Source organism: Protopterus annectens, chromosome 1.part2 (assembly GCF_019279795.1).
Source record: "Protopterus annectens isolate FY-2018-M chromosome 1.part2, PAN1.0, whole genome shotgun sequence".
Classification (NCBI taxonomy): domain Eukaryota; kingdom Metazoa; phylum Chordata; order Ceratodontiformes; family Protopteridae; genus Protopterus; species Protopterus annectens.
This window is the reverse complement of record NC_056727.1, coordinates 1,107,402,156-1,107,428,772: the sequence shown is the minus strand read 5'-3', so window position 1 is coordinate 1,107,428,772 and position 26,617 is coordinate 1,107,402,156. Positions and strand designations below refer to the sequence as shown.

The window sequence follows — 26,617 nt, the reverse complement described above, 5'->3', positions numbered from 1 at the left end:
TAATTCATGTTAAAAAAAATCTCAAATCGGAAGCATGATTTCAAATGCTTGGGCTTCATTGTTCAGTGTTTGTTTTACCCAATAACTGCATGTTAACTTTAAATCTGTGCAAATAATTTAAAATGTGATTTATTACTTGTATAGAGCTGCATGTGATGATGGTGTTTAAGCAGATGGATGACATTATCTACAGGCACATCTTCCTGTGTCTCCCGTCCTTATGCTAGACATTTGTACTGCTGTCCCTCCAGTAGCTTGTGTAAGATTACCTGAGGGTCCCTTCCATTTGTTGCTGCCTTTTCTCCAGTTATACAGAAAGTTTACCCTGGGGATCACTTCAGTGGCTGTGCTGGACAGAGGCACAGGGAACTAATCTAAGGGAGTGGCGAAAGCCAACACATTCTGGCTAGGCTTATAAATGCCTTTGGGCAGAGAGCCTAGTACCTACATATGAACCTATTACTGTAGTCCCATCTGAGAAGTGTTGATTCTTACTTTCCAGATGCATTGTTTTGACATTTATATTTAAAGTGATGTCCCAAGCCTTTCTTGTAGTCGTACACAAGTCTGTACTTGGCATCAGTTCCATTGCACAGATGCATACTTTACTACAGTCCATGAATGACTGTCTTTTAGCCTTGCCAATATCCACCCTCCTTCAGCACCTCCTGCTGCCAGGAGGGCTAAACAGGTCAGGCCACAGATGAGTTGATGGGTACCTGTCAATTGCTAAGGTTAGCCTTAATGGAAGTGAGTGTGTGACTTCATTTTATAACTAATGAACTATTATCCCAGAGGTGGGGAAGCATTTGGTAACTACTCTGCCCCTCCAGCATGTGTTACTTAGAGATTTGTTTTCTTTTTGGGTGTTTTGTAGAGGTTTATGAGATCAGAGGGTTTGGTCCTTGGAGAACGTTAGAAGTCACCATGGAGGAAACTAAGAATGTAATGACTGCTTCATATCTGCCGTGCTAGTTGAGGGGGGTTGGTGCAGTTATTCTGTTTAGGAACCACTAGGGTATTTCTGGCTGTGTGATGTAATGCATACTTTAAAGGGTGGTGTGTTCTGTAATTATCAGGGCACACTAATGAGGAATGAAAACTATTCACATGAAGGATTTCTGACTAGTGTTTTGTGGTCAACTAATTGTCTGTGAAGGTGCCAATATTTTTGACTGTTGCAGTTTGGAGTGGGGTGCGGTTTGTGTTATAACCAGCTGAGAATTGTTTACCAAAGTTGATGGTTTGCATTTAATTTTCCGCACATTTGTGTTGCACCATTGTTTATATGGTTTTGCCCTAGCTGTAGTAGCATAGTAACAATTTATTGCCATTTGCTCAGCATTTATCAGCAAGTTGAGGTAGCCATATAACTGATTTAGTGGATTGGACATCTGAGAAGCAGATGCTGAACAGAAAGGGTCCTAGCACTGAGTCTTGAATGCCACCGGTCATTGTTTTACTTTCTGGGGTGGTATCTAGAACTTTGTGTGGGTTTTGGCTTTCTGCTAGTTTGCTATCAGTTTTGCAAAGTAAGGGTTTACATTTAACCCTTTGAACACAATTCTAACTTTCAGCTTGGAAAATGTCAGGCCACAGTCAGATCTAGGTATGCTGCATAAACTGTGGCTGTCCTCTGTAGTTTCAAGTTGGACATGATTTCTTTAGACGACAGCCATGTTGTTGCAGGTCTAGAGAAATAAGTGTGTTTTTTTTTTTATTTGAACAAATGAATTTGTTCTTGTGGTTTTGCAAGTTAGGATTGTTAGGCCGATGGGTCAGTAGTTCCTGGATCTGAGGTCCGACTGCTTTATGAAGGGGCATAACGACAGTTTTCTTACCTCTGAAACATACCCTGTGGTTTCTGCTTAGCTGAACTAGGCATATTATCTGGGCCCATAGAGATGATATTTCCGACTTTAATGGCTTTCTGTTATGAAGTTGGAACGAACTTAATGTGCAACTATAAGGGTCTGAGCATTGCTGACTGCTCGCTCTTAATAGTCTGCAGTTAAAGAAAGCTATGAGTGTTTCAGATGTCAGTATTAATTTGTGTTTTGTGATCTTGATCTTTTTGATGAGGAACATTCATGAGTAAGTTCTTATTGTGTTGTAGGCCTTTGCCGTATCCACTTTGGCAACTATATATATATATATATATATATATATAATTCCATAGCTTGCCTCCGTTTTTGCAGAGGAGTGAGAACATTGTGGCCTTTGTACTACCCCCAAGCTGATTTTTCTCCCCTTTTCTCTTTTCCCCTCTAACCCTGAATCTCACCCCGTATGCTGACCTTGTCCTGGGTGGACAGTAGGAGTAGCCTGAGCATGTGCTGCTATACAGGGTTGGCTCTTTCTGAGCTTTGGAATCCAGAGCTGCACTAGAGATTCCTTGATGCCCCCCCCCCCCCCAACCCTAAATGGGTATTGTCAGACACTCCAGTTCCTAATTGAACTTTTAAGTGCCTGGGTTGTATTCAAAGCTTTATTTTTTGTCTCTCCAGGCTGGCATATTAAATATTTTGACTCCCAGTGGATTGTTTATTTATACAAGGGAATTGGCTTTTACTAGCTCTGAAGTATGCCATCTCACCGAATTATTTATTTTTTCCCTAGAAATCGGTGGCTAGATGAAATCCCCTATCAAAAGGGGTTTGGGGTTTTTTTTTTTTTAGGTGATCCAGTAAGCCTCAAGTCACTTCTGGTCCTCCCTGGGTGTGGAAATTGACTTTTAGGCTATAGAGTGATAATGGCTTTCATAATAATTTTTATAAGTTCTATAACTTCTGTTTGTTGGTCACGGGGGAATCTGTCTATAGAGGTATTTAGGTCTGACAAATGTTGATATTGTCTCGCAGTTTACAGCAGGTTTGATGAGTTCAGAAACACTGTAAAGTTGTGGTACTGTCTTAGCGGTGTAACAGACACGTATTTCAGTGTAGAGTGTTAAAGTGGTAGTAGTTCCTTGAGATCTGGCAGTTTATTACTTTAAGATTTCTGGTGTTGAGTAGGGCAACCTTGATATGGTCTGGATTAGAAATTTCTGCAAGCTTTTTTTAATGTGTTTATTTCCAGAAGATGGACTTTGCCTAAAAGGCATTATTGGGTAGTAAGTGCTCTAGCCACTGTGGATTCTGTGGAAAGAACAGTGCAAGCCATCCCGTGCAAAGCAAGCTGAGCTGTCTGTTTCATCCCAACTTGTTACTACTGGATCCCCATAGAATGACATCAGCTACTTGGTTGCTAAAGGCAGTTTACCTTCTCTTTGTAACTCTGCATCATTTTGGATGAGACCAGAATTTCAGTCTGGCCAGAGTTTTGTCTGCATTTAATAAATGCATAGAGATTTAACAGTTATGTCCTTGTGTCCTTCTGGGCTGAGTTTCTCCAGTAATTACCCTTACAAGAGCTACCACTGTGTTGTAGTCCTATTTGTCATGTTTGAGGGACTGTAATGCTCTCCAGACATCTGATATCCGCACCAGGAAGGCAGCTGTCACCCTGTCTGTCCAGTCTAGTGAGTGTAGAGTCTGTGTGCTTGATGATGGAGCAGTCTGTTACTAGGACGTTTACTTGGATATGCAGACTTAATTGCAGTGGAAGGTGTGCAGTCTGCAGCCTAATGACTGACTAACGTGTTACTGGATTGCGGCCAAGACACTCTAGTACTAATTCTTAGGCTTGCGAGTGTGTGTTACACCTGCATTTGTTTTTAGTATGAACTTGAGGTATGGGTGAGCTGTATTGCTTACTGACTGTATGCAAGAGGGTTGGTCACGGGTTATATTGTTAAACCTCGCACATGTCCTTGTTGGTGGTTATTATGCAGTTCCCACGTTCTTGGAATGCCAAGCACCATGAGGCTGGCAACATGGTGTAGAGGGAGACTGAGCTTCGAATTTTATGTCAAGTTGATTGAATTATTGAGGGAAGGAGTGATGTATTCAACTTTTTTCTTTTCTTTCTTTTATATAAGCACCACTGGAGAAGAAGAAAAGATTTGGCTCCATTAGTGATCATGCTTGATATAATTATTTACTTTTTTCTGACTAATTTCGTGTGGTCGTCTGTGTCCTGTTTAACCAGTGACTTTTTCTATGCTTCTACCTTATGACTTGGCTTTTGTTTGGTGACATACCCTTGGTACTTGCCGTATGCCTTGTAGAACTTGTAAGCAGAACAGATCACAGCACATTCTGATATTCTAGTGCCTTATTGGAAGAAAAGGAGCGAGAGAACTTTTAGTCAGAAAATCTATACTAAGACCAAACTTAACCTGATTTCACTGGAAAACAATTCTATTCTGGTATCCATGTTGATTTTAGTCCTTTTGCCATTTAATGTCACGTTTCTAGTTTCACCCAATGCCTTTCCTTTCTGATGGACCTTGCCTCTGTTGCATTGTCAGTTGTCAGATGTGCCTGTTTTGGCTTTATGTAACCCCCCCCCCCCCAAAGTTTTGTGTTCAGCTGTATAACATTTAGCTAATAAAGTAGTGAAGTCCGTGCAGACTTTGGTCCACGTTTCTCGAATTCTAGAATGAATTGTAACATGTACATATGGAATGGAGGAATAGAGCCCTGATTATGGCCCAAACAACCAGAGACTGGTTTATGCTTCATGACACAGGCTAGGAGTGTAGACGTCTCTCTATTGGAAGTATGCTGGCACTCTGTGTAATGGAGCTCTGGCAGAGTCAAGAGCTTGGACAGATGTCTGGATTGGAGGTGAGAAGACAGGAAAGGTTTGGCCTCCCTGTAGGCAATAGATGGTGTATGCTAAAGGCTGCTCCTTGTCCATCTAGAGTCTGTTGACTTCAGCACATGAGGGATGGGTGTTGGGGCAAAGAAACTGCAAGCAGCAGTATGTTGGCTTTTGTCTAACTCCTTTTGTTTCACTTGCCTGACTAGCCTTGTACCCTGTGGCCATGTGCATGCAGGATGAGGACTCTGTGATTGGGTACTTCCCCAGGTTGAAAAACCTCCCAATTTGGGTAACGCTGAGGAGATGCCAGGATAGGACTTCAAGCTGTCACCACTCCTGAAGTCAGTGGCAGTTGTCCCCAAAAAACTCTGAATATGGAAGTACTTGGGAGTTGGTATTTTAGCAGCCCTTCTTTCAGTTATTTTACGCTCACTTCTCATTGGTATCCATTGTAGACATGCACATTTCAGTCTACTCTTTATAGTTCTCAATTTTTAATGAAAAGTCTATGCTAGAGAGAAGGTGTAAAAGGGTGTGTATAAGCACAAATGTGTGTAAAACTGCTGCCAGTTTTGATTGAGATGAAGCATCGAGAGGGGAATTTGAATTTACTTATTCCTGTACCATTTCTGAATGGTGTGTGTATGTAGAGGAGGGTGTTCAAGAGAAAAAAAAGCGTCTCGCATTCACACTGTGCAAGTGGGAGAATACTGGTGAGATTGCCTAAATAGGGTTTAGAAAATGTTTTTTTTTCCCATCAATTGTGCCATCTCAAAGTTTGTATATTGAAAGTAACAGGGATGTGGGGGTACCATAGGAGAGGTGCCACTGATGAGATATCCCCCCTTTTCCTTTTGTTGGTATGAGTTTACAGAAGTGTATCTTGACTTTTTTAGCATTTGCTGAGAGGATTCTCAATGCATGAATGAATAAAAATAGATTGGTTTCATTTCCTCAGGTTAGACCTTTGCCACTAGCTAAAATCATGGAAAGATGCATACACAAACAAACCATGCACTTTCTTATTCAAAATGGAAAGCTCGCAGACTCTCAGCATGGCTTTAGGCCGTTCCACAGTACCACCACGGCTGGTCTATCTTTCTCTGTCCTCAATCTTCATTGTAACAACAATAAACTATCTTCAGCACTCTCTTCCTAGATCTCTCCAAAGCTTTCGATATGGTCAACCATCAGCTACTGGTCAATACCCTACAAAACCATTGGTTTAGACCAACATGCAATAAAATGGTTTCACTCCTACCGAAATGGTAGACAGCAGAGCAAGCTGTCATCCCAACTTCCTTTAACCCTAGGTGTCCCACAAGGGTCCATACTAGGTCCCCTTCTTTTCTCTCTCTTTATCAGTGATCTGCACACCACCATCCCAGGAGCCACCTGCATCCAATATGCAGGTGACTCAACGCTAATATGCTCCACCTTCTAACCCTCACCCAGACCACTTTCAGCACGGTAGAAACATCGCTAGCTAATCACCGCCTATTTCTAAATCCTAACAAAACCAAGCTAATCCTTTTCTCCTCTAACCGTAGAATTCCTCCTCCTTCCTTCAACACCAAATCTAGCAATGACACTGTTATCTCCCCTGATGACCATACAAAGCTTCTGGGCGTAATAATAGACTACCTTTAAATTTGATAAACATGTCAATCACACGAAGTCGGTCAACAAAAAAACTTTGCTCCCTGTACAGAGCCAAACCTTTCCTCACCCCCCCTAGCTAGGGTAGCTGTTGCAAGATCACACCTCCTCCCTACCCTTATGTATGCCCCCCCCCCTGTACTCAACCTATCCAAACCCGATCTCAACAAAAATTATTAGGATGTTACAATCATATAGCCAGATTCGCTACAGGCATGGCTTTTAGGACCCACCATTGCCAGAACTTCAAAGCACTGGGATGGCTAGAGTATCCTACCCTTCTACAGTTCAACCAGCTTATAGTAGTGCATAAAATACTCCATCAACCTGATAACACCCCTGCCCTCAAAAGTATTCTCACCCCTCCTAGTGCCCCCAGGCCATTATGCTCAGCTGATAAACTAATGATACTGACCCAACAACTCTGCAGGTGATGCTATATTTGCCAACTCAACTGGTAAAATCTAGAATCTACTCCCTACTGCCATTACCAAGGAAACCTCACTACCCAAACTCAAAAAAATGACTTGCATCTCATTGGCTGTGCTCTTGTTATAAACCTGAATAATAGCTTCACTAATACATGTCTTGCTATCTAAGCTGCTGTTTAGCCAAGTATCTGTGCCTCATAGCATTTGAAAGTCTAAGCATTATGAATTATGAGATCTGATTGTATTGTGTTCACATTTTCTGATACGTCTTTGCCAATCAGATGCAAGTCTGCACATTGTGTATATTGATATCTGCCTGTATTCTTTGTCTATTTTTCTGCCTGAGTTTATCACTCAGTGATGTATGTACTCTCTCTTTTTTTGGTATGTAGATTTTTTCTCCCCGGGCCTCTGCTGAAAATGGACATGTATCCAGTCAGACTATCCCGGTCAACAAATGTAAAATAAATATTAATACTTGAGTTAATACCATTATTCCTTCTGTGTACCCCCCCCCCCACACACACACACACACACACATTTTATGTACTCTCATTATGCACCATGTTCTACTGTTTCTTCAAAGTTGGTCTGCCATTGGAAATTGTTTTAATATGGGCAGGAGGTAGTGGCACTGTTGCAGATGCAAGAAGGTAATTAGGTTCATAGGAGTTTACTAGGCTGATGGTCCTGGGGCCCTGGCCTAGCCAAGAGTTTATCCCCAAAAAGAAACCTCAGCACCTGTTGCCCCTGTCTATGCGGGACAAAGTTGGAACCCCTGAGACCAATTTATGGTTTCCCATCCACTCATCAAGATTGTGTTTGAAGAGGGCCAGTGAGGTACTCCTGATGTGTGGGAAGTCTGTTCCAGAGATGTGGCAGCCTCTGGGAGACATCTCTCCAGCAGATTTTGTTGATGCCTCATATTAGATTTAGGCCTATTGAGCAGGTAATGTGTGAGGAGTTAGACAACTTAACATCTACAAGTCTATCTCGCCATCGTTCTTGCTGGTTCGGATCGGAGCCGATCCACTGCTCAGACTCAACCATCTTCAATAGCTCGAGAGCTGTTTACTGGCTCGAGGCTTCCCCTTCTCCCATAATGCCTAGCGATAGCTACCCAGATCTCGTTTGCCGCTTCAGCTACAAGGTGTCGTTTTTCTGGCTCAGGCTTGTGTAGAATTTTTTGTGCAAATTCTTACTAGAATTTAACTCTTCTACTATTTTATTATTAGTGATAGTTTTGTTTCTGTGGTAGATATTTGTTTATTCTATAGTATCCCTCCTTTTGTACAACTCGTTTAACTTGGAGAGTTCTCCCCCACCCCTCCCCCCTCTTCATTCCTAGGTTAGCCGTTTAACTTAAAGGCTTTCCTACTGCTTTTTTCTTATAGGCTAACCGTTTAAATTAGAGGCTTTCCTATTACCTTCAAAAAAAAAAAAAACCTTTTATCTATATATCCTTTCTAGTAGGTGTGTTTTTTGTTCTTGTAGAACTGAATATTTCTGTCTCTTTATTGTTGGCTAAATTGGTTGATTTCCTTCTCCAGTACAGTATGTCCAAGGAATCTAAGGTTTCTGGGTTTAAGAAGTGTGACTCATGCTGTCAGAAAATGTCTCTGACAGATGGGCACATTTCTTGCATCTATTGTTTAGGCGCGGTGCACCTGCAGGACTCTTGTTCGGTTTGCCATGCCTTTAGTCCAAAAGTCCCGCAGGAGCGTAAGAATAAGTTGATTCTTAGGGGTCTATTAAAACCCCGGGATTCACCGGCCAAGAGCTCACAGCCAGTGAATTCCACTAAGCTGTCTGCTCCAATTTTGGAGCAGACTTCGGTACATGATTTACCTTCTACGTCTGTTCCGGCTGGCACCGATAAGACTACCTCCCAGTCTGCTCCATCAGAGGCTTCGGAGCCGTCGTGGAGCCACAAGAGGCTGAGGTCCCCTTCCTTAGAGTCGGTGCATCCGGCTCCACGGTCTCCTTTACTTCAGAGCGAGCGTAGTCACTGATCCTCACTCCACTTGATCCTCTAGGCTGTCTGATCGTGGTGTGGAGAGAGTAGTCAGTAGGTTGCTAAAGTCACAGGCACTAGCTAAATTGTTGTCCAGCCCTCCTCAACGGGTATCGGCTCCGTCCACTTCTCCTGATGTTCCTCTTCCGACTCCAATGAGTTTGGAGCCAGAGTTCATTGGGGTTCGAGTAGTGGAACCGTTGGGCTCCGATAACTCATCTCCTTCAGTTCTGACGTCTGCTCAGATTCCCTCAGTGGTACCTTCCATCGACTGATCTGGGTGCTGTGGCTCCCTCGGCTCCGAGGGGGCGAGTGGCATCGGACCCTTGTCCGACCCAGTTCTCCCTCTCGGAGCTTCAGCGCAGGTGAGCTCTGCTCCAACATCGGCCTTGGAGCCGCCCCCCTCAGTGCGGAGAAAGATTCCTATGTCTTCGGAACCGGAGCTTTCTCTGCATCATGGCAGGGACACCTTTGATGTCATGCGGAGTGTGCTGTCCTCTGAGTCGGCTCCACTTTCAGCTCTGTCCCCTGTAGTGCCTGTGCCAACCTCTGCTTCTCATCCAGACCCTAAGCGTAGGGAACTGATGCTCCAGGACACCCCATTGGGTGTTTCCTCCTCTTCAGAGACCACTCCTAATCACTCAGTGGAGCCCCCTCGGAAGAAAGTGCAAGAGGAAGCACATTTCACTTCTGATACAATTCGGAAGGGTCCCCAAGATCCCCCTCTAAAGATGTTCTTTCTCGGACATCCTAGAAATGCTTAAGCAGAGGGGGAACTGGAATCCCCTAGCTTCCACCGAGGATGAGTCTGTATTTCTGGATGCTTTTGGTTCCTGACTTTCCACCTCCTGGGTTTCTCCGCCTTTCGATCCACTTATGACAGTGGTGGCTCGATAGGCTTGGTCAGCTCCGGATACAGTGGAACCATCTCCAAGGAGACCTGGTAAATTCATTACAGCACCCCAGGATAAGCAATTCCTAAGATGTTTCTGTTGATGCCATGGTGGTAGCAGCAGCCACCAAAAAATTAGCAGAGACCTCTTCATCTGTCCAGCCCCCTAACGAGCAGTCTAGGACGATGGACAGATATGGGAAGCGAATGTTCGCTTCAGCGACCTTCTCTGAGGTCACTGAACTACCTATGCCATTTTACCCGACTTCAAAGGGATCTCCTTAAAGAGCTCGGATATGCCCTTCAAAATCCAACAGCTGAGGGAGCACAAGCCAAAGTAGCTTCCCAGCTAGCGACGCTTAATTCTGTTAACTCCTTCATGAGGCTCATTTCCTATGCAGCTGATGGGGCGAGTAGAGCCGCAGGTATGGGTGTGGCCCTTAGGAGGCATGCGTGGATGCGGCTATGTAACTTTGCGGAACCCTTTTGAGCGTCCTTCACCAACACTCCCTTTGATTCCTTTCTTTTTGGACCACAGGTGTGAGCAAGAAGGCAAGACTCTCTCTGCCGTGGGAATCTGTTTTTCCACTCCCTCTAGACCTTACCCCAAGGGTCAGAAGAGTGGGAAGATGTGGTTCCATAAATCTCAGGGAGCCTTGCCTGACGCACGTAGTGATTTTTTTTTTCCTGCAGTGGCAGAGGGGGAAACAACAATAATAGTCGCCGCCCTCGTGGCAGAGGGGGTCCTCAGAACCAGGGCAAAAGAGAATCTTTCTCTGATAAGCCCTGCCACCATCCCTGAAGGGTTGCCTGGCTGCTCACCTCTGGAGGCAGTCGGGGGAAGACTTTCACTGTACCCAAAAGCCTGGCAAAGTTTGAGACAAAACAGATGGGTACTGTCCATTATATCCGGAGGTTACAAAATTTCCTTCCATCAACCCCCCCCCCCCCTTACAGTCAAGGAAGACCCTTCCAGATGTTCCACCCAATCTGAAGGAGCAAGCAGTAATAGAAGTTTCAAAACTGCTAGAAAAAAAGAGCCATCCAGGAAGTCCCCACAGACCAGCACAGATCCGGAACTTACTCAAGGTTCTTTTTAGTACTAAAAAGACAGGGGACTGGAGACCGATGCTGGATCTCAGCAGACTAAACCGGTCTGTACAAAGAAAGTTTCGGATGGTCACGCTACAGTCCATTCTACCCTTTCTGTGTCAGGACAATTGGATGTACTCTAGAGATCTTCAGGACACGTACTACCATATCGAGATGGACAGGCGCTCCAGGAGATATCTTCGCTTCCGGCTGGGGGCCAGTCATCATCTGTTCAGAGCTCTGCCCTTTGGTCTCACCACAGCCCCCAGGGTGTTCACCAAATATATGGCGGTGGTCACAGCTCATCTGAGACGTCAAGGATTCCAGTTGTTTCCATATCTAGACGACTGGCTCCTTACTGCTACCACCAGGCATCAACTCCTGCAAGTGCGGGACTACACAATCGCAGTCTGCTCCCAGCTAGGCGTTACAATAAATTTTGAAAAATCTGCCTTGTTACCCTGTCAATCTATCACTTACATAGGAACAGACTTGGACACAAGGGATATGTTTGCAAGGCTACCACTAGAAAGGATTCCTGCAATTCGTCAGCAAGTACAGATTCTGATGTAGAGCAAAAGGATCCAAGTCAAGTACGTCCTTCAAACTCTGGGTTCCATGGCATCAGCCATTCTTCTAATCCCACTAGCGCGCTTTCATATGAGAATTTTTCAGTGGCTTCTATTCACGCAGTGGTCTTTCCAAGAGCTACCCGTAACTCATATGATCCTGATGCATGCAAAAGACATCTTTCTTGGTGGATGGTCTCCCCACTAATTGCTCAGGGCAGACCTTTCATTCAACCCCCTCCGGTAGCCACAGTGACAGACACCTCCCTGATAGGGGGGGGGGGTCATTATCTGGGCAGGACGGTCCAAGGCACTTGGCAACCTCACGAGTACCATCTACACATGTCCTAGAAATGAGAGCCGTGCTCCTGGCGTTGCAAGCCCTTCAAGACTCTCTTCCTTCTGGGACCATTGCTATTCAAACGGACAATATGTCAGCAGTGTGGTACATCAACAAATAGGGCGGAACCAGATACTACTCCCTGTTGAGAAGCACTCAGACTTTGGCAGTGGGCGATTTTCCTCCCAATGTTTTCTGATTGCGACGCACATCCCTGGGAGATCCAACGTCATAGCGGACAGGCTCAGCAGAGCGATCCTCATGCCTCACGAGTGGTCTCTGAATCAGGAAGTTGTGGATCTTATTTTCCGCAAATGGGGACAGCCTTCCTGCGGTCTTTTTGCCACCCCCTTCAACAGCAAATGCAGCAACTACTTCTCCCTTCTTCCCTTCCAGGCCACATACCCAGAGACTCTGTAGTCCACGATTGGCGTCGGGGACTTCTTTATGCTTTTCCCCCCATTTTCTCTGATACCGAAACTTTTACAGAAAGCAAAGTCGCTGGGTTTCAAAATGATCCTCATTGCCCCTTACTGGCCTCTACAGATATGGTTCCCGTTCCTGCACCATTACCTTCTTGATCAACTCTGAACTCAATTCCAGATCTCCTGATTCATCAGTCAGGCGGGTTGCATCAATCCCTCCGAACTCTCCAGCTCACAGCTTGGTTGCTCCACGTCCAACCTTAGCCAGGCTTCCCAGCAGTACGTGAGATTGTCTCTTCTCACAAGTCTACAATGAGGAAAACTTATGCTAGCAAATGGAAATGTTTTTCTTGTTGGGCAGAGGCTAGGAATGTGGATCCCTTTTCAGCCCCGGTCCATGAAATTCTGGAATTCCTAGCACAGCTGTTTCACTCCGGGTCCGCTTCCGCTACGATCAGGGTACAATTAGCGGCCATTTCTAACTTTCATGTTGGTTTGTTAAATTCTAACATTGTCTCATAAGCTCTGTAAAGCTTTTTTTGAGAGGGACAGCTCTTCTTAGGCCTCCAGTGAGGGATCCCGCTCCTCCTTGGGACCTTAATTTAGTCCTAACTTCCTTAATTCTGCTCCCTTTTGAACCAGCAGTGTCCTGCTCTATCAAGTTTCTATCTTGGAAGACGTTCTTTCTGGTAGCTATTACTTCAGCCAGGCGCATCTCCAAACTTCAGGTGCTATGTGTTCGTCCTCCCTACTTGGTTTTTCATAAGGACAGGGTTGCTCTGAGGACTAATTCTTCGTTTCTTCCTAAAGTCTGCTCAGAAAATAATTTAAACCAATCTATAGATCTTCCTATGTTTTTTCCCTAATCATTCCAACAAGGCAGAGTACAAACTACACCAATTGGACGTTCATAGACCATTGCATTTTTACCTGCACAGAACTAAAGAAACAAGGAAGTCTGACCAGTTATTCCTTTCTTATGCCTTGGGCAAACAAGGTCTCCCAGTTTCCAAGGTAACCTTGTCCAGATGGTTGTCGCACACTATTACCTTCATTTATCAGTTAAGGAATAAAGTTACCTATTAAACCGAAAGGTCATTCTACTAGGGCCTTGGCCACCTCTGTAGCCTTCCAGTCTAGGTTGCCCATGGATTCTATATGTGCAAGTGCCATGTGGGCAAACCCTCATACCTTTATTTCTCATTACAAATAGGATATGGTCTCCAGGAGCAGAGCTGACTTTGGTTCCACTGAGCTACCTAGGATATTGGGCGCTAGGGACGCTGTCCCAGCAAGAATGAAGGCGAGATAGACAACTTAACATAAAGACGTTATGTACCTACCATAACGTTCCATGTTGTCTTCATCTTGCCTTCCTTCTTGCATCCCACCCTCTGTGCCCCTGTCCTAGTGGACCGAGAGGAGTTCCTGTTTCACTGGCTGTGTTCTCTTGTTTTTATTTCCTCTATTGACTTGGAGAATATGGCAGGTATAGTCAACTACTTAATTATTTTGACTGGTTTACTCTCTCTTATGTCTGGAGTTAGCTATTTCAAAGGAGATCTGGGTAGCTATCGCTAGGCATTATGGGATAAGGGGTAGCCTCGAGCCAGTAAACTGCTCTCGAGCTATTGAAGATGGCCGAGTCGGAGCAGCGGATCGGCTCCGATTCCAACCAGCAGGAAGGAAGGCGAGATGAAGACAACTAACATGGACCGTTATGGTAGGTACATAACTTCTTTATATGGAGCATCCCTAGTGGGGCAGGTCCGATATTGCCTTGTAGGCGAGACACGGATCACTTTTGCGCAATCTGTATGATACCAAGTAGAGTGATAGTGATTTAAGCCTGTCTGCATAGGAAAGGTGTTGGAGGCCATGGATTCTTTGTGAGGTATTTCTATGGCCTTTCCAGTTGGTGCAAGTGTCTGGAGAGACACATACCAAATGGGGCATTGTACTCAATCATAGGTCTAGTAAGGGAGGAGTACATTGAGGTGGTAATGTTTTTTTTTTTTTTTTTTTTTTTTCTGTCCTCAATCCCTTTTCCTTATAAGATAACCAAGTAAAAGTCTTTTCTGACCACAGCCGCCACATGATGGTTGAATGTGAGATTATCAGCCTGAATAGCCAGGTCTCTCACCACAGGTTGTGTGCTTAGGGGTTGCAGTTGATGTGGTAAATCAGTAGAGGCTGTCTTTTTGCTGACTGGTATGATGCATTTTTTTGGGTTTAGCTTAAGGCCATGACTTTGGCACCAGTTATTTGTAGCTTTGAGACCCTCTTGCAATATGTTAACATCAATTGGGGAGTCAATGACAGCACCCAACTTGGTCATCTGCCAACTTGGTCAGCCACAGGCCCTTTGTCTTTGCCTGGACCTCTGAGAAGTATATGCCAAACAGTAGGGGTCCCAGGACAGATCCCTGGGTAATGCCACTAGTGACAGGTCTGCTGTCTGTGGTGGCAGCACCTATTTTGATCTTCTGGGTCCTATCTAGGAGCCAGTTTGGCCACCCATAACTTTACAGATCAGACTTGTCAAGCTGATGAGGTGATAGTTTCCCGGGTCAGTAGTGGCACCACCTTTGTGCAAAGGTATGACTGACAGTTCTCCACTCCTGCTGGAATGAAACCTGTATTTAGGCTGTTGTTGAATAGGGTGCTCAATGGCAAAGCTAGTTCTTGCTGAAGATGGTGCTGAATACAGCCTGGGATACTGTCAGGCCCCATGGAATCTGTTTTTGCCTTGGGTAAGGCCTTAACACTTGAGCTACAGAAATGTGGGACAAGTATCAGGGTTGTCGACTGGGCCTTTGGGGGCAATAATGGGGTGAAGTTTGCACTGAGCCTATCAGCCAGCAGGTTGGTTAAGCCAGCAGGATCAGTGTAAGTGGTACCATGAAGTACTAGTTTGGAACAAATGTTGGCTTTGCCGTGGAGGTTCCTAACATAACTGAAGGACTTGTGGTTTCCCTTTGTTTTTGGAAGCTAGTTTCAACTCTTAATTGGCTTTTAAGGTTTTCACTAGTGATCTAATTTGTTTGTTGATGCAGAGGTGGGAGTTTTTCCAGTTTGGAATTTGTTCCTTTTTTACCCTTGGACAATAGTTTCTTCCTTTTTGTTGTAAAGCCTGTTGATAGAGGATGTCCACCAGTCAGGTTTGTGTTTCCTTGAGGAGCAGATTTTAGTTCTGTTGCGTATGGCTGAGTCCATGCAGTTGTACAGGTGCTTGTATACTGCACTGGCATACTGTTCAGTGTAGTTGTCTGCGTTATCTGAGAGGGGGGGGGGTGTGAAGCTGCTGATACACTCCCTTAGGAGATTGTAGTCTGCTTTTGAGAAGTTTTTAGCTGGGAAGGGGTTGGGTGGTATAGAAACTTTGAGACTGATGATCTGATCTCACCAGGGAAGAACATACTATGAGAGTGGTGCAGTGGTCGCCCATGTTGTTGAGAACAAAGTCCAGTATGTTATCTCCCCTTGTGGGGGATAAGACCAGCTGATCTAGTGTGTTAGTACTGATGAAATCAAGGAATCATTGGGTCAGTGCATTACTGCAGGCATAGTTCACCCAGTCTATGGTGGGGTAGTTGAAGTCACCAAGGATCAGGGTGTTGGGGAGGATACCTTGGTAGAGTCAAATAGGTCTGGGTAGGAAGTGGGCATCCTGAGACTTGGGGGGAGTCTATAGCTGTCTATAACTTGAATGGGAGTCTTGCCAACCGTCAGTTGCACCTGGAGTAATTCCAGTGCGTTGCGTTGGTAAACCAGTCTGGAGGTGTGCCTGTCCTTAATGAAGATACTCTCCCACCCTTAATCTTTTCAACCTCATTTTGGGGTCTGAAAGTGTGGAATGAGGTATAGCTTGGTAAGGCAGTGGTGCGCTCTGCAGCCCTGAACCAAGTTTCTGTGACTGCACAGATATTGGCATCTTCCCTTGTGAGGAGAGGCTCCTAATATTATGACCTTCAGTTTGCTTTTTGACGGATCTTTTATGTTTGAAGACTTGCTTCTGGGACTTGGCCTAAAAAAAAAGGCAGTTGCTACACTGTCTCTCTGCCTATGTCGACCAGGCTGGCAAGAGAAACGGATGGGAATTGTCCAGACATATAGTGCTCTTGAGTACTTGGCAGACTTATGGAGAACAGGGTTTGATAAGGGATTGTCTGCAAAATCCCTAAATGTAAAGTAAGTAGCCTGAAGCGCAAGTGCTACAACCAAAACTAAGATGCTTAGAATATTAATCTGGTTACTAGTAAGTGGTAAGAAGTGTGGAATAAGAGCATTTGTACACTTAGTTTGCTGTTCTGTGTGCTGTTAAGGTAAAAAGGTAGACAGTTAAGAGCAAGTGAATAAAGTGTGTGTTTTTTCTCTCTCTCTCTCTCTCTCTCTCTCTCCAGTGGAGAGGGAGGAAACTGAGCAGATTGAGACTAATAGGGGTTGTTCTTCCCAAGTGCTCTCTCTCTACACAGCAGAAGAGATGGGACTGGTAGGGGTGTCAGATCAGAATATGATCTCACTGTACTCAGTTTGAGCAAATGAGATGGGCCTAGAAGGAGTGGCCATAAACAAATTTACAGCAGGGATGGGCAATTCAAAGCTCCCAAGATTAGCGCCACAACAAGAACATGGACAGAGGGTGGGGAACTAACTGCAGAAAGACAGAGACCATAATACTCAATGAAACAAAATGCAGTATGGATCTTAAGTAAGGCCACACTTTTCAGACTTCTAGCAAACTAACTGCAGAGAGAGAGACCACAATATGGTTTATGGGGGGGCGGGGGGTTGTCAGAGGTGATGTTTCAAAGCCATTGTCTCTAGTTTGACAGTGATGTAGTTGTCAAGAGTATGCTATCCTGTTTCTCTTGGTGCAGTATGGCCCTAATTTTCAAACCAAACTGTGACAGTGCCAAACGTCAGTGTGGCAAAACTCTATGAAACCGGTTTGTAAAATAAAAAAGAATCTGGTGGGCTACCAAGAATACCCCCCACCCATTATTATTAAAATATTTTGCAAAATTCTTAGTGAAATATTTTGGTTTAAATTTTTGACTGGAATTGGCCATTGTAGTTTCTTGGAGCTTTGGAAATGTGACGTTGTTAGAGGTACCTAGATGTGCCACTTCATTTAGATGAGAACCTGTGAACTTTTATTTTTTATGCTGAGAATTGTTTTTGCACACAAGTTTGTAGGTTGTATACTTTTCAAAATTGTGTAGTCTGCTCTGCATCTTTTTGCTGTCGGTGAGTATAAATCAAGAGAAGACGTGTCACATAGGTTCATACTAGGCTATCTGCCCTAGGGCATTTATAAGCCTAGCCAGAGTGTGTTTGGCTTTTGCCACCCATTTTAAATGAATTTTGCTATGCCCTTTTTCGAGGTTAGTATACTGTGCCTCTAACAGTGACACAGAAGTGATAGCCGGGGTAAACCTACGATCTCCCATCCACTCCTCAAGATTCCTCTTTAAGAGAGTCAATGAGGGACTTTGCCTAACCTGGACTGGAATTTTATTCCAGAGTGAAGGGAGCCTTTGGGTTATGAATCTGTCCCTCCAGCATGTCCCATTTATTTCAGTGCTGAGGTTCAAGTCTCTCGAGTGCGTAGCTCGATGGGATTTGGATTTTCTGAGGTGCAGCATGTCCATTAATTCCGGGTTGGACATGGCTTTATACGTCAGGCACAGTTCGCCTCTGAGCAGGCAGTATGCCACTGAGTAGAGCTGGAGTTTCTTTAACCGGGCAGCATATGGCATCTGTTTTGAGCCCTTTGATCCTCTTGGTGAGGTACTTTTGGGGTCTTTCCAGTTGCTGCTGGTGTTTGGTAAGGTACATCCCAAAAGGGGCATTGCACTCTATTATGGGCCTGATGTGGGATGAGTAAAGAGGCACGATGACCTCCCCTGATCTGGATGTGAATCCCTTCATGATTAGGTGGGCTATATAAAGGGTTTTCAAATGAGAGATTGCTATCAACTTGGGTCCCTAATTACTTCTGTACTTAATGGATTACCACCTATGTGGTAATTTGTGAGCACTTTTGTTTTTGCCAAAGGGGATGACTATACACTTTTTGGCGTTTAGCTTGAGGCCATGGCTCTGGCTTCAGTTGTCTGTTTCTATGAGGCCCTTTTGTAGGATGCTTGTCAGCTGGAGTCAATTATGGCGCCTAGTTTGCAGTCGTCTGCGAACTTGGTCAGCCACAGTCCTTCCGTGTTGGCCAGTACCTCCGAGAAATGTATACCGAACGAGAGGTCCCAGGACTGAGCCTTGTGGGACGCCACTTGTAACTGGTTTGGAGTCTGACATGGCTCCTGCAATTCTAACCATGTGGGTTCTGTCCTTGAGCCAGTTTGCAACCCATCTAGTGACATAGGGGTTTATATTTAAGCTGGTGAGCTTAATCTATAATGCCCGAGTGGGGTATTGTATCGAAGGCTTTTGCGAAGTCCAGGTAGGCTGTGTGGACCACCTTCCCCTCGTCAATGGCCTTGGTGGCTGTTTCAAAGAAATCGACCAGGTTTAAGAGGCAGGATCTGACCTTAACAAAGCCGAACTGGGTAGGATCCAGTGTCTGTATGTCCCCAATATCTTTATTTATGAGGTCCATGATGATCCTTTCCATAGCTTTGCAGACAAAGCTAGTCAGGCTTATGGGGCGATAGTTTCCAGGATCCGTTGAGGCACCACCTTTGTGGAGAGGGACCACTGTTGCTGTACGCCACTCTTTGGGTACATATCCTGTAGTAAGGCTGAGATTGAGCAGTAATTTTATGTTTAGCTCTTCTTGGAGTTCATGTAGGACGCAGCCTGGGACACAGTCTGGTCCCATTGATGCTGTGTTTTTTGCTTTGGAGAGGGCGGCTCTTACCTGAGCATCTGAGATGTCAGGGGGGCAGCACTCTGCTGGGATAGATATTTGCCCTTTTGATGGGGAGGGGGGGGGGAGTTTGCGCTGAACCTGTCAGCTAGGATGTTGGCAATGTCTGTGGGTTTGGTGTATTTTTTGTCATTTTGGACTAATTCTGAGCTTATCTGGGAATTCCCACCCAGGTTCCTAACACAACTAAAGAAAGCCTTGTGATTATCCTTAGTGCCCTGTGAAATTTTTCTCTCTAAGCTGACCTTAGACGATTTTATGAGTGCCCTTTAGTTTTTTGCTAATACTGATCAGAGATGCCTTCCCTTTTTGGGATTTTGCTCCATCATGTAGTAGCTTCCTCCTTCTATTGTATAGTTTGTGTATGGCTGGGGTCCACCAGACAGAACGCCTGCCTTTGGAGGATTGGGTCTTGGTTTTATTTGGGATTGCATGATCCATGCATTCCTGAAGGTGTTCATAGAATGCGTTTATAAAGGATTCTGCGGTCTGGGCTGTATTTTCCACAGGCCCGGTGGCTTTGAAGGATTCCACCTCTGTTTTTGAGGAGTGTGAAATTTGCTTTAGACATACACCTACTTTTCACAAGTGTCTGCTTAGTGGGTGCTTGTCCTGTGTGAAACTGATGTTTTGCTTTAAGTTCTCATCAGAGTGATGACATTGCACTTTTCCTCCATGAGTTTCAAAACTGCTAAAGCAGTTTTGTCATTTTGTGGCTTAGAGACACAGGGGCATTTTCCTATTGAAGTTGTTACTTCTATTTTTATTGTATTCACCTTCTTTTTCCCCAAAAGTGTCCAGTGAAATTTGTGCATTTTGCTGTGGGTCAGTATATTTGACCGTATTGGGACACCTGGTATTTGTGGTGTTGCTCTGCTCTTGCATGTGCAGTACCACTTATTCTGTGTGTACATGTATAGTGTGGCACAGTAGAGTAGCAGTTCGCCTTGTTGCCTTACAGCAAGAAGTTCTTCAGTTTAATTCTTGGCTGAGGTGCCTTGTGTGGAGTCTGTATGTCCTCCCTGCATTCATGTGGGTTCCTCTGGGTGCTCAGTCCCCCCCCCCCCCACATTCCAAAGACATGCGTTTGGAGCGTTTCTCCCCAGGCCGCTGCTGAAAATGGGCTGTGTCCTAGTTGGACTTTTCTCTGTTAACAAATGTTGAATAAATGTGTGTATGTGTTGCATGTGCAGTTATAGATTAGTCCAGTTACAGTTGTGTATAGAGTTCATAGGCTATTGTGCCAAGGTCACACTTTAAAATCTTGGTGCCATTTTATTATACACAACTGATCTCTGCATAGGCATGTATTCTTGGATAAATAGACTGTGTGCCAACAGATGGCACCATAAAAGTTTGAAACAGTGGATGGAGTTGGGAAAGTACCTGTGGTTGCATATTCAGCAGAAGAAAGTAGCTCCATAAAAAGCTACCCGATAATTACCAAGTTATGTTCTTTTGTGTTGAATCATTTTCTGTTTGCAAACATCTTTTATTAAATTCACATACATTGAGTAAAAATGTGGGTGTACATAATTAATATAAACACCTTAATTCTTTTCATTTTCATGCACTATACCCACTTTCTAATTATGCACGCCAACATTACATTTACGTTCTGCCTTCCTTGAAATGTTGTTCCTGTTTCTGAAATGTCATCCACTTATTTGCATGTGTTGCTGCTTCCTTTTTCTAAAGAATAAAAGCACTCAAAAACAAACGTTTTTCAGAACCTCCTCCACCCCCCTTTTTAACAGATGAGAACATTTTCTGTAAATTGGTTGCACCTGTAATGCATTAACTAATCTAAAATTATGCTTACATATACTGCAGTGCATGAATAACTGGATGGAAAGCAGAAGATACACCCCTGGGATTCCACCTGTGCCCTTGCTAGACCGGGGCATCAGGTGCTGACTTGTTGGAACATTGGCTAAATTCTTGGCTAGGCTTGTACGTGCCTCAGGGCCCATAGCCTTCTAACTTCCTATGATCCCATATTACAGCACTCGTTCCCTCTAGCACCAACTTTTGGCCCTACGGAAAAATTGAAATGGCTGGCTTTAAACAAGACTGTGCACAGTTTGCCTTGAGTATTAAGGCTTCTGAGGAGTCTACTAGTCGTTCACTTCCCCCAGTTTCAAACTCTACATTTTTCACTGAACTTCTTGCCACTGTACCTTGTAAATGTCAAATTTTGATACAAAGAGTGCCCAGAACTCTCAAGGAAAATAGCTGGGCACCTGCGGGTAACTGGTCTCCAAGCAAAAACAGCAGTGAGCAAAAAAGGAAGAACCGCTAACAACTTTGTGGATCCATTTAAGACTGTATATTTCACTTGGAACACAGTGTACAGATTTCACCTGGGTGACTGTCTGCAGACCTGTTTGTCTCCCTTTGAGAGCATTTACTAATGGGGGGGGGGGGTAATTTTGCAGATGCTAGACATTTCTCTACCTTTTATCAGTTTATTTTTCAAGCCCATTTGCTTAAATAGATCTTTTCAGTGATTGTGACTTCAGCTTTTTTTTAGATAAGTGCCCCGTTGGAGAACTTTTCTCTTCTGTTTTGATTGTCGTGCAAGTGTGGAAGACTAATTCCATGTAAGGCCGGTCATCTATAGTGTTTGTTGCTTGGAGCCTAGCAAAGACCAAGTCCTGGATCATTTGCCAGGCCTTTGTACCAAAGACCTTAGAAGCAGGCCCTCTCTTGCTATCTATTTGGAGAACCAACAGCTTAAGTTAAGGGTATGGCAGGTACCTTTGGGTCCGACGCAAAGCCAGTGAAGCCCAAGGACAAGAAGCACAAACCTGCAGCTTCCGCTGCACCTCCACCATCAGACGTGCCTCCCGAGGTATTAATCTGGAGGCACGTCCGACTTCAGGCCCAGATTCACAGGCTGAGCCCAGTTCTGAGGCTGCCTTGACTTCGGCCGAGAGGACATCTTTGGGGGTAGAACAGATGTCCTTTCAGGATGTTACGGGGGAGCTTAACTCGTTTTTATGGAGAGCTCTAGGGGGGGGGGCCTTCGTCCGGTCCTCCGACATCGCATAAAATTGTTTCTCCTGCCAAGAAGAAGAAAGCTTTTGTCCTCTGCTAAAGAGGCCCAGACAGATTGGCAGGCCTTTTTCCCAAGGCTTGTTTTGGGTTTTCATGGCACTCAAGCAGTCGCCTTCTCTGACTGCTCTTACTCCTACTCACTTTCCTTTTAAGAAAAGGATTAGGGACAATGATTCTTCTGATAATTTTTCCTTTGTTGAAGATGAATCCTGGGATTACTCAACACAGATTCCCTCTCTTCAGGTATATGTTCCTCCTGAGGAAGAGTCAGTCTATGTATATTCCCCTATGCAAGTGATTTCATTTGGTGAAATTCTTCTGAAGATGACAACACTGCAAGTGAGATGCCTCCCAAACTTCTAATGTCTAAAAAGATACTATCAGCTTCTACAAGTTGCTCTCCCTCGCCCCTCTGCACTTCCACCAGTGCATCCTGCATTTCTGCGTGCCTTTCTATAATGCTTCCCAAACCTCAGACTCCCAGGCCCTGGCTCCCAAGAAGTCAGGTTGCGTCTACAAGGTCCCTGAGGATTGTAAATTTCTTTTCAGGTGTCCTGCTGCAGATCCAGCAGCCATCTCTGATAAACCATCCAGGATGATTCCTTCTACTGCCCTTCTCCCATCAGACAGAGAGAGTAGAACCCTTGAGTGACTGGGGAAAAAAGGCCTACGCTTCAGCCACCTTGGCTTTCAGGGCCATCAGACACACATGACCAAGTACTCCTTGGAGCTTTTGTCTTGGGCATAAAGTGCCATTTCAGATCTTCCAGATTCTGAAGGAAAAGCCTTGGCCCTTCTCTCTCCTGGTAGCTTTCTGCCAAGTGGCTGCTGCTACTGGTTCAGTTCTCAGAATACTTTCTTGGCTCATGTTACAACTCCTCCAAGATGACTTCAAATCTAAATTAATGGATGCACCATTAGATAATTCAGCTTTATTTGGTCTGGCAACAGCTGGTCTCTCCAAATCCCTACAGGAAAAAAACTAAGGAACTCAAGGAGTTGAAACACACACTGGCTTCTCATCCTGTGCACAGGTTTCATATAAATTTCCTATCTAAACCTGTCTTTCGTCTGTAGTTGCACTCAGCATTCCTCCAATAAGACTTTCAGAGGGGGCAAGAGACAGACGTGTAGGGGTTCTCAGGCACCCTCACAACAAAGACTACCTTTTTCTGACAAAGCAAGGGAGTCTGTGACTACACGGATGTCTTTCCCTTTCAAACGCTCATAGGGTCTGGGAAAGCATCATCCAAGACAACCTGGGTTCTTTCCATAACCAAAAACAGGGTACTTTATGGTTTGGTAGTCAGTTGCCCCACTTCCCAAAGCTACTTTGGTAACAGGACCCTATATTCCAAGGGTTCCTCAAACCGCAAGAGGGAAAGGCTTTATTCAAGAATGTTCTTGGTGCCCAGAAAGGATGGCCCTTGGAGACCAATCCAAATTTATCCCATCTCAGCACTTTTTCTTAAAGGTCCCTTCCTTCAGAATGTTGACACACCATACTCTGTTCCCTTTTATGCTTCCACGGGGATACGTGGCATCTCTACATATAAACAATGCTTACCTTCACATCCCCATTCACCCCATGTTCAGGAAATTCTTATGTCTTTTTTTTTTCTGTGGATTCCTGGCATTTTCAATTCTCTGCCTTGCCCTTTGACCTTTCTACAGCTCTGAAGGTGTTAACAAAATGCCTAGCTCCAGTGACTGCACATTTGCAGGCTTTTGGATATCCAGATTTTTCCATACCTGAACGACCTGTTCTTACAGGCTGCAACTCCTCCTACTCTACTCCAAAATCTGGAGAACACAATTTCCCTCCTTGGAAAACTGAGATTCATCAACTTCAGGAAGTTGGTCCTCATCCCTTCACAGGATCACACATTTTCCTGGGTTGTCGAATCCAGACAGTGTCTCACTTCCACTTCAGAAGTGACGCACTGTGATGTTTCTGCTTGGTTTGTTTTTTGACCCATATAGGTTGCGTACTGAGTTTTCTGAGACTTTGAGGGATGCCATGGATTTTTCTTTGTAATTTCATAAAATTGTTTCCCCCACTTTCTGTGGAACAGTGGAAAGTCGCAGGTTTTCTGTGTTCACTGTTGAGAATTCTCATTCTCAGCCACTCTCTTCTTCATTTCAACCTCTGCAGTTTTTTTAAACACCTTTTTATTAAGTTATTACTTAAGGCATTCGCAAACATGGTTTTCCAGAAAAGAAAGCAATCCGTCCTCATATTTCCCTTTACATGCGTTGTACACTACATCTTTTCTTTCCTTTGTAACTACCATCGGTCCAAAATTACATAAATTGCTGAATTCCCAACTTCCCTTAAATATCTCTTCCAGAACGCTATTCTGCATGTATTCCCATGATTTCCATTTGTGTAATTAGCTCCTATCCTTTTCTAAGCATCCTCTTTCTTTATCTCTTAGAATCAATATCTCAAGTACAGTTGGTTTAGACTTTTTTGATTTCCATTTTCTAGTAAGTGCTTTTTTAGCAGCCAACAGAACTAAACTCCATAAGGATTTACTTTGTCCAGGCAATTCAGGTACAGTCACCTCATTACCCCCCCCCCCCCAAAAAAAAATATTTGTTTATACACCAACTATCAAACCTCCAAAATGTGCTATCTATGTGAGGAAAAATTCTTTGAAGTCTGCTTTGGGTATAAAATGTGTTCATTATGAATTTGTTAGTTGATTATATTTCTTCAGTGTTTATTAAACACCTCAGAGTGCATTAGATTTGTATAATCAAACTGCTGATGTGTACAGTCATCTTGGAAGACTATAGCCTCTCACCTTTGTGTTGACTTCTCTACATCAATCTCCCCGCTAAGTGCATAGATGACATGTCTGTCATGAAGTTGTTAGCTTCCATAGCTTGGATTCTGGTTTCTGGAACCTACTTTTGTCCTTTTACACCTTTTTTTTGTTATGGCACATTTCTCTGCCAGAGCCAGGCCTCTGGAGTTGGTTTTTAATCCAAATGGCACAGTTTGTTGTCCTACTGTTGCTTAAGTGAATATGACCAGGTCTGCTTTAGAGACCAAATGTGAGTTTTTTTTGTCCTCCACTTCCTCCAAGCATCCAGACAATTTTGTTTCAGAGTCTAGGGCATCAGGAAAGATTCCTGTTTGGAGAATCTGCATGCGGATAAGGAGAAGAACTAGGATTTGCTTAGTTCTCGCCTTAGGAGGATTACAAAAACATATACAGATGTGTAAAAAGTTAACTGTCTGTAGAGCCTGTTTATAAAGTTCCATGTCATTCGAAGATGCTCTTGGAGTGTAAGCTACCCCTCTTGGTTAACTGACACTGGTCTCAAGGAAAGCTGGTGGTATTTTCTGTCCTCCCATAGACTTTACTTTTGGCCAAGTTTTGAAAAGGTTATACCACTAAAACCGCTACTGTGCTCCCATAGTTTCACTCTCCTAGAGTCCATTTTTCTGGTCGCTTTCAGGTGACTGGGGTTTTTATTCTCCACCCTGTGTCGGAACGCCAGATTGTTTTCAAAAGATACTTTTTCAAATCTGTTTTCTTTGTGAGATATTTGTCAGGCAAGTCTATGTAATTTCTCAAATATGGATTCCATAAAGGAGTTGCGTATGACTTTGCTAATGATGACAGCAGGCCATCAATGTTGCTATAGGGAAGCATGCCTAGTTGAGTTCAGCATCTTTTGCTGAGAATATTATTTGCACACTTCCATTTTTCATTTTAACTGCTGTTGTGATTCCAGAAGTTAACACTCATTTGGAGGTGATGAAGGGTATGGGATTTTGAAAGAGATTTTTATGACCCCTTTTCACAATATTAATTGTACCTAGAAGAGCTGCTGACCTCCATTAGGGTGGCTAGTATCAAGGTAGCAGGCTTCTTGTCAGCTTTAGCCAAGGAAGTCATCATTAATTATGGTTTCCAGCAAGGTTGATTCCCTACCTGGAAGGTAGTTGGACATGGATTCATGAGTAAGTACTAGCTGGCTGTCCTTGCAGGCCATTTTAAGCTTGGCCAGTTTCTCTCCAAAGGTGAGATTCAAACCTCGTATGTTAATGCTTTGACCATTATGCCAACTCCCTCTGTCCATTTCCTTCCAGTGCTCACTTTGGTTTGCCTTTAAAGAGTCCATGGATCACAGAAGGAATTTGCTGTCATGGCATTTGTTTTTCATGAAAGCGGCACAAGAGAGTATTTTAAGACTACACCACTGACTGGCTACCAGTGAAGTTCTCATTAAGTGGAAATGGAATGTAGATGCTTCATTCTGTTCTGTCAGTCTGCACATTCCCTTTAAGTGAAATGCTGTATGGTTAAGTTAAACAGTAGACCCTGAAGCCTTTCACAGTGTGTCACTTTTATCTCTGCAGGGAATATCACAGGAATCAAAAGGCAAAAGCGATTTTACAGCTAAGTTGATGTTGGAGCAGTAGTAGTACAACTGGTTTGTTGGTTTCTGTGTGGTGAAACTACATAATCCATTAGGAGAATGAGGCAGTCGGTACCAACTAAAAGTTAAGCCAGTTACCCATTA

At 44.1% G+C, this 26,617-nt stretch overlaps 1 protein-coding gene across 1 annotated transcript in view; it reads left to right on the top strand.

The window, feature by feature from the left end:
• RCC1 (regulator of chromosome condensation 1) overlaps positions 1-26,617 on the top strand; it is a 498,237-nt gene that overhangs the window by 29,778 nt on the left and 441,842 nt on the right. The gene's annotated exons all lie outside the window — the stretch shown is intronic.